We start from the raw sequence: 8,039 nt of genomic DNA, 5'->3' as shown, positions 1-8,039 counted from the left end.
CTACCCATTGTTCTACCCAACATATTTGTAGATACAAAATAAATACATGGTCCAGATCTGTAAAACAAAGCTTACATCTTTCATCCAACATACTTTCAAAGCATAAAATATTTATACGGTATAGATCTGAAAAAAATAATGTTTACATCTTTCATCCAGTATGACTTTCAAAGCATAAAATATATATACGGTCTAGATCTGAAGAAAAAGTTCAGATCCGAAGGAAAGAAGTTCAGATCTTTCGTAGATCTCAAAGTACATAGTTTAGATCTAAAGAAAAAGCTTAGATCGGAGGTGAGAAAGTGTAGATCTGAAATAAAAAGTCTCAGATCTGAAAGAAAAGTGTTAGATCTGAAAGATAAAGTGTAGATCTGAAGGTAAAAGTTTCAGATCTAAAAGAAAGAAGCATAGATCTTTCATTCAGCAACATCTCAAGTAAATAGCTAACATATACCTATACACATAGCACATAAAATACTCCATATCTATGTGTAAGATGAAAGTGACTATACACTCACCTGATACGGAGTGATTCGGACAGCACTTCGCTTCTAAAAATAATTTTCTTTGACGAAACTGGGAAGTTTGCTTGAAAACCGGGCTCCGCGTGGGCAGAGTTTCAAACCGAAAAACTCTTTTTCTCGAAGACTCCGGGCTCTCCGAGGCTTTCTTCAAGTGCTAGGGAAGTTTCCTAGGCTTTGGGGGGGGGGGGGGGTTGGGGGGTGTTAGAGAGTGTTTAGAGAGAGAAAGAAGTGGGTTGAAGGTGTGAGAAACGAGTTGCCTCCGCACCTCTATTTATAGGCTGGCTGGCAACCCAACTCGTCGAGTCGGCCTCCAACTAGTCGAGTCCATGGCCAGGTGTCACCATTCTGGTGGCAGAACGTGGGTGGCCTACATTGTGCCACATCACCCATTTCGATGCAGCACCCTACCGACTTCTAAACCCCGTAACTTTCACATACGAGCTTCGTTTTCGACGTTCTTTATATCCATGCGTAGGTAAAAACAAGATCTATAACTTTCCTTTTGACTCCATCGGCTAATTATCGACCGATCTTAAATTTAACAGTAGGAGGAGATTATACTGTTAAATGACCGCGTAAAATTCATAACTTCTACATACGGGCTTTGTTTTTGTCTGTCTTTTTACCAATGAGTTCCTATTAATGAGATATTCAACTCTCATTTAGGTCGCGTAGGCCAAAAACCGCTCGAACTAAAATTCGAGTTTCGGGTCGTGCACTGCTATGCCGAATCTTAGAAAATTCATAACTTCCTCATACGAAGTCAGATTTTGGGCATTCTTTTTATGGATGTTCTCGGTTTAACATACTCTATGACTTTCGTTTAGATTACTAAGGCCAAAAAGTCTTCTATCGTAAATTCACTATTTACGCTTCCCGGTGCCGTGCCAGTTCCGTCGCGAAACTTCGACGGGTCATAACTTCTTCGTTATAACTCGGATTTCGGTGTTCTTTATATATCCGGAATCCTTGTTTCGACCACTACAACTTTATGTAAAGATATCAGGTTTATCTCACACTTTAATTTTGACGCTTATTTTTGTTCTTTATTGATTATATCTTTATAATTAAGTATAAAGCACATAAATTCACATAATTCACCTAATACTCAAATAATTCATCTTTATTGTTTCAAAAAGAGTTACAATAGTTGACCTAGATTATTACATCATCTACTAATGCCTAGCCCCGAAACACGGGCGTTACAGGTTGTTCGGATGGGTGTACACCTGAGCCGACAGGAGTTGGATGTAACGCGAAATTTCTTGGTTTGATTATCTTTGCTCGACGAATCAGTGATTGGTAATGGCATAGCAGAGAGTCAAGGGTTGTTAAGGTTTTGGTACATCGTATGGTTTGGTTTTGGTTGAAGTTCGCGGTCGGTATGTTTTGAGGATCAATTCTGCTTGTTTCTGGTAATGTCCCCAGTTAGGGACTGGGGGTAGATTCAAATGGATGCTCATCAGTGTTTGAGAAGGTTCTGCGAGAAGATATTATTTGTGGACATTTTCGAGTAGGCTTTTGGTGGAAACTCGCATTGGGAATCGCGAGTGTATATGTGCAAAGTCTGTATCCAGATAGATATTTGTTAAGAAATTTGTATGTCAAGGCATCAGCTGGAGGGTTCAGAATTTAGCTTATGTGTCTGTGCTCTAGGATGGTTCTACCTTTGTGAAGGTCGGGAAAGTGATTAGGTTTCAAGCTTATAGCAGCAGTGTATTGGTCCGGCAGTTAAGGAAATCAGTATTTTGTAGCCTATTGTGTTCATGGAATTGTTATCATCAGGATGGGACTTCTCTCAAAGGAATATCTCATCCCTTTTGGCCGAGCGGAGGATTGTCAGCAGCAACAGTTAGTCTGCGATTCTATTTTCTAGTAGGAATCATAGGTGAGCAGGAGTCGAGTAGATAGTTCGATGGATAAGTGAAGTGGATCTAGCAATGGGTTCAGTATGGGTGGTCTATCGGAGAGTCAGACCACTTCGGGATATCAGATTTCAAATAAAGTAGGTTGGGTTTGCTACATGGGATTATGTATTCGTCTTAAGGCTCGGATACCAATTTGTAACATCCCGAAAATCAAGGTAAACATTTCATTTTTAATTTAAACCAAAACACCAATTGTCTTTCATTTAAACATTAAAACGTAATTTATAATAAACAGTCATCAGAGTAAAATCCCAAAATTATCGCATTGTGGAAACATGGGTGGATGCAGTGCAGTCATGTCGGGCCCTTCCCTTTCGTACCAGAAGTACCTGAAACCATAAACAATAAACCATAAGCACAAAGCTTAGTGAGTTCCCCAAAATACCACATACCATACATACAATAGAGATCGCTATGTGCCAACCATAGTCATGTCATTACGCCACGAGTCGTATCATGGTCTTTCCTTGCTAGGTCGGGGCCAATACCCTGGGTCTTATAGACAAGTTCCAGGAGCCACCTCCTGGTCTTCCATGCAAGTATCACAAAGACAACTAGCGTAATATCTACATACATAACTATCTACTTATCTGCCGGGGTCCGATCCCTGGTCCTGCATACAATTTGCCATGATCCACCTCCGTGTCTTTCATACAAATGCAAAGGGCCACCCCCTAGTCTTCTTATACAACATAAGCCAATGGGACGGCATTGGTGCATTCGACCCATAATATAGTGAGGAGACTCACCTCAAGCTGTTGAATATCACAGACAAAAGCTCGGACTGCCGATCCGGAAAATCTCCGCGCTAACAACATCAAATAACACCAAATAAATAATTGGTCCTCAACCCATAGCTGGAAATCTAGTGATCATGTTTGTCGCACGACCCCTTCCGCGACCTCGACCTCAGCCTCGACCGCGGTGGGAGCCGGAGCTACCCTGACCAGACGGTGCAGGTATCGGTGTTGTTACAGCTCCTCGCCCTCTTCCTCTACCCCTGCCTCCTCCTCTTCCTTGGTCACGTCCACGACTCGCATTAGGGATCAATGGAGCTTCCGATACATCTCCTGGTGCTCTAACATAAGCTCCAACTGGAATTTGTTCTTCCTCCGGGGTGACACTAGCAAACCTTCCAGATCTCCTTGAAGACATGATACCTACAAGCGATATGTGGTCTAATTTAGTCGTTTGATTACCTCTCGTTCCTTCCGTCTAAGCTTAAGTGTTTATGCAAACACCTAATCTGCTTAAACAACTCTCTGATACCAACTTGTAACACCCCGATTTTCAAATATCGATTAAATGACAAATAATCGTTCCAACATCTCCCAGGATCAATTCAAACACTTAACTATTGACTAAACTACAGCGGAAGCAAAATAAAATAAAATAAAATCTTCAATTGAAGAACTTCGGGTGTTACGTCTTTGCGGAACTCCTTTATCGTCTTGTTGTAAAATCCTTTTCCTTGCCTTCTTATTGCCACTTGCTAAATAGTATCCTGGGTTGCGCACATTTAAAGTTTCTAAATGGGTAAGCCTAGGGCCTAGTGAGTTCGTGTTGCACATACATGTCCATCACTTAAAAAAAACAAATAGTTTTATCATATAGTTTCAATAAATCATACAGCAAACATATCACCTGATGACGTAATTTAGGGGAACGATTAATTATCCAGAGAAAGAAGCAAAGGTTCATTTCCCTTCTCCTTGAGACAACTCATCATCCATTGTACTCAAGTATTTTAAATATCCAAGGAAATGAGTATGACTCTCAATTCCTATCCCCGCCGATCACACACATCCGTCATGCTCACGGCGAATAAACACCCACCCGTTCCCGCTAAACATGTCATCCAAAAACACACCCAGTAGATAACAAATCCAAAATAACATTTTTACGCAACCATACTTATCATAAAACATACTGTCAATAAATAAATAAAAACCACATAATAAACGCATGATAAACATTTATGTGCGAGCAACCACAGAACACGAAAAAAAAACTCACCTTGTTGTCGTTATGTCGTAACTGAAGCTTAAACTGATACCCGCACCCTACATTCCACCAACATGATTTTCTAAGGCTACAATCCTAAAAATATCTTATGTGTTCGTGGCATTTAGTTCAACTGCTCGTATGTCTCGTTTGGTCAACTAATATTTTAGTTATCGATCTTTAAAATATGTTAAAACGTAAAATTTTCAAAAATAAACACCAACCATTAATTATTAAATAAAATGGTCAAAAGTTTTTAATAAACAGGAAGTTCATGTGCTTAAGTGTAATTAAAACAAATTAACATGCATTTAAATCTTCATGCCTATTCACCTAACTTTTAATTTCATCTGGAAACAAAAGAACATACCAACATTTCTACTGCTTGTACAAAAATGTCCAAACCTCCAGGGACCATTCTTGTAATATTTAGGTTTGTATTTTGTATTGTTTAAGATCTAAGAATAAGGAAAAAGGTTCATTTTGTAAGGGCGGCTTTTGTAATTTGTAAGCAATTTGCAAGACAACTCACGGTACCCACAATTAAATGTGGGTTGCCCCATAATTGTATCGACTATCTTCCTAACCCGAAAAACGCAATCTTTTTTTTCTACCATTTTTAAGAATTTCAAACTCGTTTTTTTTTTCTGCACAAACCTTTTGATTGATTTAACTTATAACCACTTCTTGTTTTCACCATTTTCCAACCTAAACGACGTTCAATTTCAATATAGAAAACCATATTATTCTAGATTAAATGCATCTTTTTATACCAAAATATATCAATTTTGTTTTAAATCAAATTTAACCATTTCCTGACTACCACAGAGACATACGATCGAACCAACCATGAAACACACAATCTAAAGCTATTTCCTTAAACTATTTCGAACGAAAATTAGAAGGACATACCTTAATTTCTAGAGAAATTTCGAAAATCTTCACAACCTTTTACCCCCGAATTCTCCCTCGAATCTGAATCGTTTCTTGCAATTCCAATGGGGTTTTCACTCGATTTCTCAATCTATATATATTGCCTAAGTTTATAACTGATGAAACCCTTCATTTGCTCGAATTTACTTCTCCATTGAAGGTGACGGGTTTTATGATTAGCCTCATTATTTTTCTTAATTAAACTCAATTACTCCTAATTAATCACACATCATATTATTTTAATAATATAGTAAAATTATTTATATTTATATATTTTTTTATTTGAGTTATCACAAACTTCCCCCCTTCGAAAAATTTCGTCCTCGGAATTTAAACTAAACAACCAAATAAGGGTATTTGGTCTTCTTATATCATACGTTTCCGCATGTCGCATCTGTCCCTTTATGTTAGTTTTACTGAGCATTCATGAGTTGTATCTCCACATTCCTTAACTTCTTGACCAACTAATCCATTTCTCGTTGTAATCTCTTCCAAAATTATGACATGAAACTAAGGTTCTGATCATAAATAGACAAGCGAATGATCTCATTAATAAATTTTCCCACAAGTATATTTCACCCAATGACACAATTTAACTGAACATTTTAGATATCCATAGAAAGAACCAATGGTCCAATTCCCTTCCCACTTGGCACAACACATCCATTATGCTCAAGCATTTAAATATCCAAGGAAATGAGTACATCTCATATCCTATCCCCGTCGGTCACAACCCGCTCGTTATGTTCCCGACTATCATACACCCACGTCCCCACTAAATGTGTCATCTTACACCAGTTAAACAAATCTAAAAACTTTCCACTTATCCTATACCATGGATTCTTTCTAACTCTTCTTGGGTCCACCCAGTTTACCGTTACATCAATTCTCATCATTTTGAATCTTACTTGATTCCTTCCTTATCTTATGACTTAGTGTATAAGTGACAACGTTAACCTTCCGTAATAAGTAAAGATCTTACACCTTCTTTGACTTTTGGTAATCCATGCACATCTACAACGTACCACCCTTTTCAAGTAGGTTATGCAACTATTAAATAAATCCTTTCATCCTTATTTGTGCTAACCAATAGGACTTTCGAGAACTCCTTTACCAATGGTATATTTGTCATATCATGTTCTCCTATTTCGTACCGATGCCTGAATAGCTTTCTTACTATAATCTATGTTAACTTGGTTTTTAACAACCAATCCATTCCTACCACGATAATCAAACAACATAGTGCTACGGGTGCTAGTATTAATGGTGCTAAAAGAACTGTTTATCTAAATCAAACAATCATCAAATTCCGTTCTTACGATTACACAATGATCATCATCGGTCTTTATTTCTAAAGCTTTTGCACCCATAATTAGGAACTTACAAAAAGTAATGAAAAAAAATGTTTGCATCCACATTCAATAACACCCATAATATAGAGTTTACTAAGAAAGCACATGCCACTATATCGGGGTTTCATGAGCTTCCTGAGCTGTCATATGGAAAACTCTTCCTTTTGTCCTTGTCGTTTCTGCATTTTTATCTCCTGACTGATTCCCTTTCTCTGTCATCATGCGTTGACTATTGTTACCCTTATTTTGAGGACAGTTCAACCTGATGTGATCTGGGGACCCGCACCCATAACATACTTTCCCCACTTTACAATCAGAAGCGATGTGTCCTATCTTTCCACATTTGTAGCAAGTTCTTTGGTTCATATTACACTCCCCTTTATGGAATCGTTTGCATATAATACATTGTTCTATCCCAGACTGTTGCTTATAGTTACAATCTGAACTAGAAGTCTTGCCTTTCTTTGAGTATGTATTTAAACTTTCCAACTTCCGTTTTCCTGAATGCTTATCCTTACCCTGACGATTCTTTTCCCGCTCTCGGCCTTCCGCGGCGTCTACAGCAGACTGAAAGGTACCTGGTTTCTGAATTTCTACAAATTCACGAATGGCAGTTTTTAGTCCCCAAATATACCTCTCCACCCTCTTTTCCTCCGTAGACACGTAAAACTCTGCAAATCTAGCTTTCTCAGTGAACTTAGTGGTGTACTCTCTCACAGTCATATTCCCTTGTTCTAAACTCAAGAATTCTTCCTCCAACTGTTTAACCGCCGTTCGAGGGCAAAACTTTTCTTTAAAGATTCTTAGAAACTCATCCCACGACATCTTCTTGGCCGCCTCACGCCCCCTAACTTCCTTCACCATGCCCCACCAATGTTGATCGGGGATGTTATTTGAATAATAGGAGGAGGCTAAGTCGGGACGTTGAGCACGAGAGTTTATCCGACTTCATTGAGGTGAGTCTTCTCACTATACTGTACCTGGAAGGGTACCTATGTGTGACCGGAAGGTCTTATATGCTATGAGATGTATGAGGTGTATGTTGTTATGTGATATGCATGTGTTATGTATGTTATGTACGATAAGGACCGGAAGGTCAAGATGATATGGACCGGAAGGTCAAGAGGTTACAGACCGGAAGGTAGATACGGGTAGGACCGGAAGGTCTACCGGGATTCGGGACGGAAGTCCCCTGAGACACATGGATCGGAGGATCCTACAGGGTTATGGCCTGGAAAGGCGTATGTGTGGTATGTGGTATTTTGGGGAACTCACTAAGCATTTATGCTTACAGTTGT

The sequence above is a fragment of the Lactuca virosa genome, chromosome 1 (genome assembly GCF_052849685.1).
Source record: "Lactuca virosa cultivar CGN04683 chromosome 1, Lactuca_virosa_CGN04683_v6, whole genome shotgun sequence".
NCBI lineage: Eukaryota > Viridiplantae > Streptophyta > Magnoliopsida > Asterales > Asteraceae > Lactuca > Lactuca virosa.
This window is presented reverse-complemented; position numbering follows the sequence as displayed.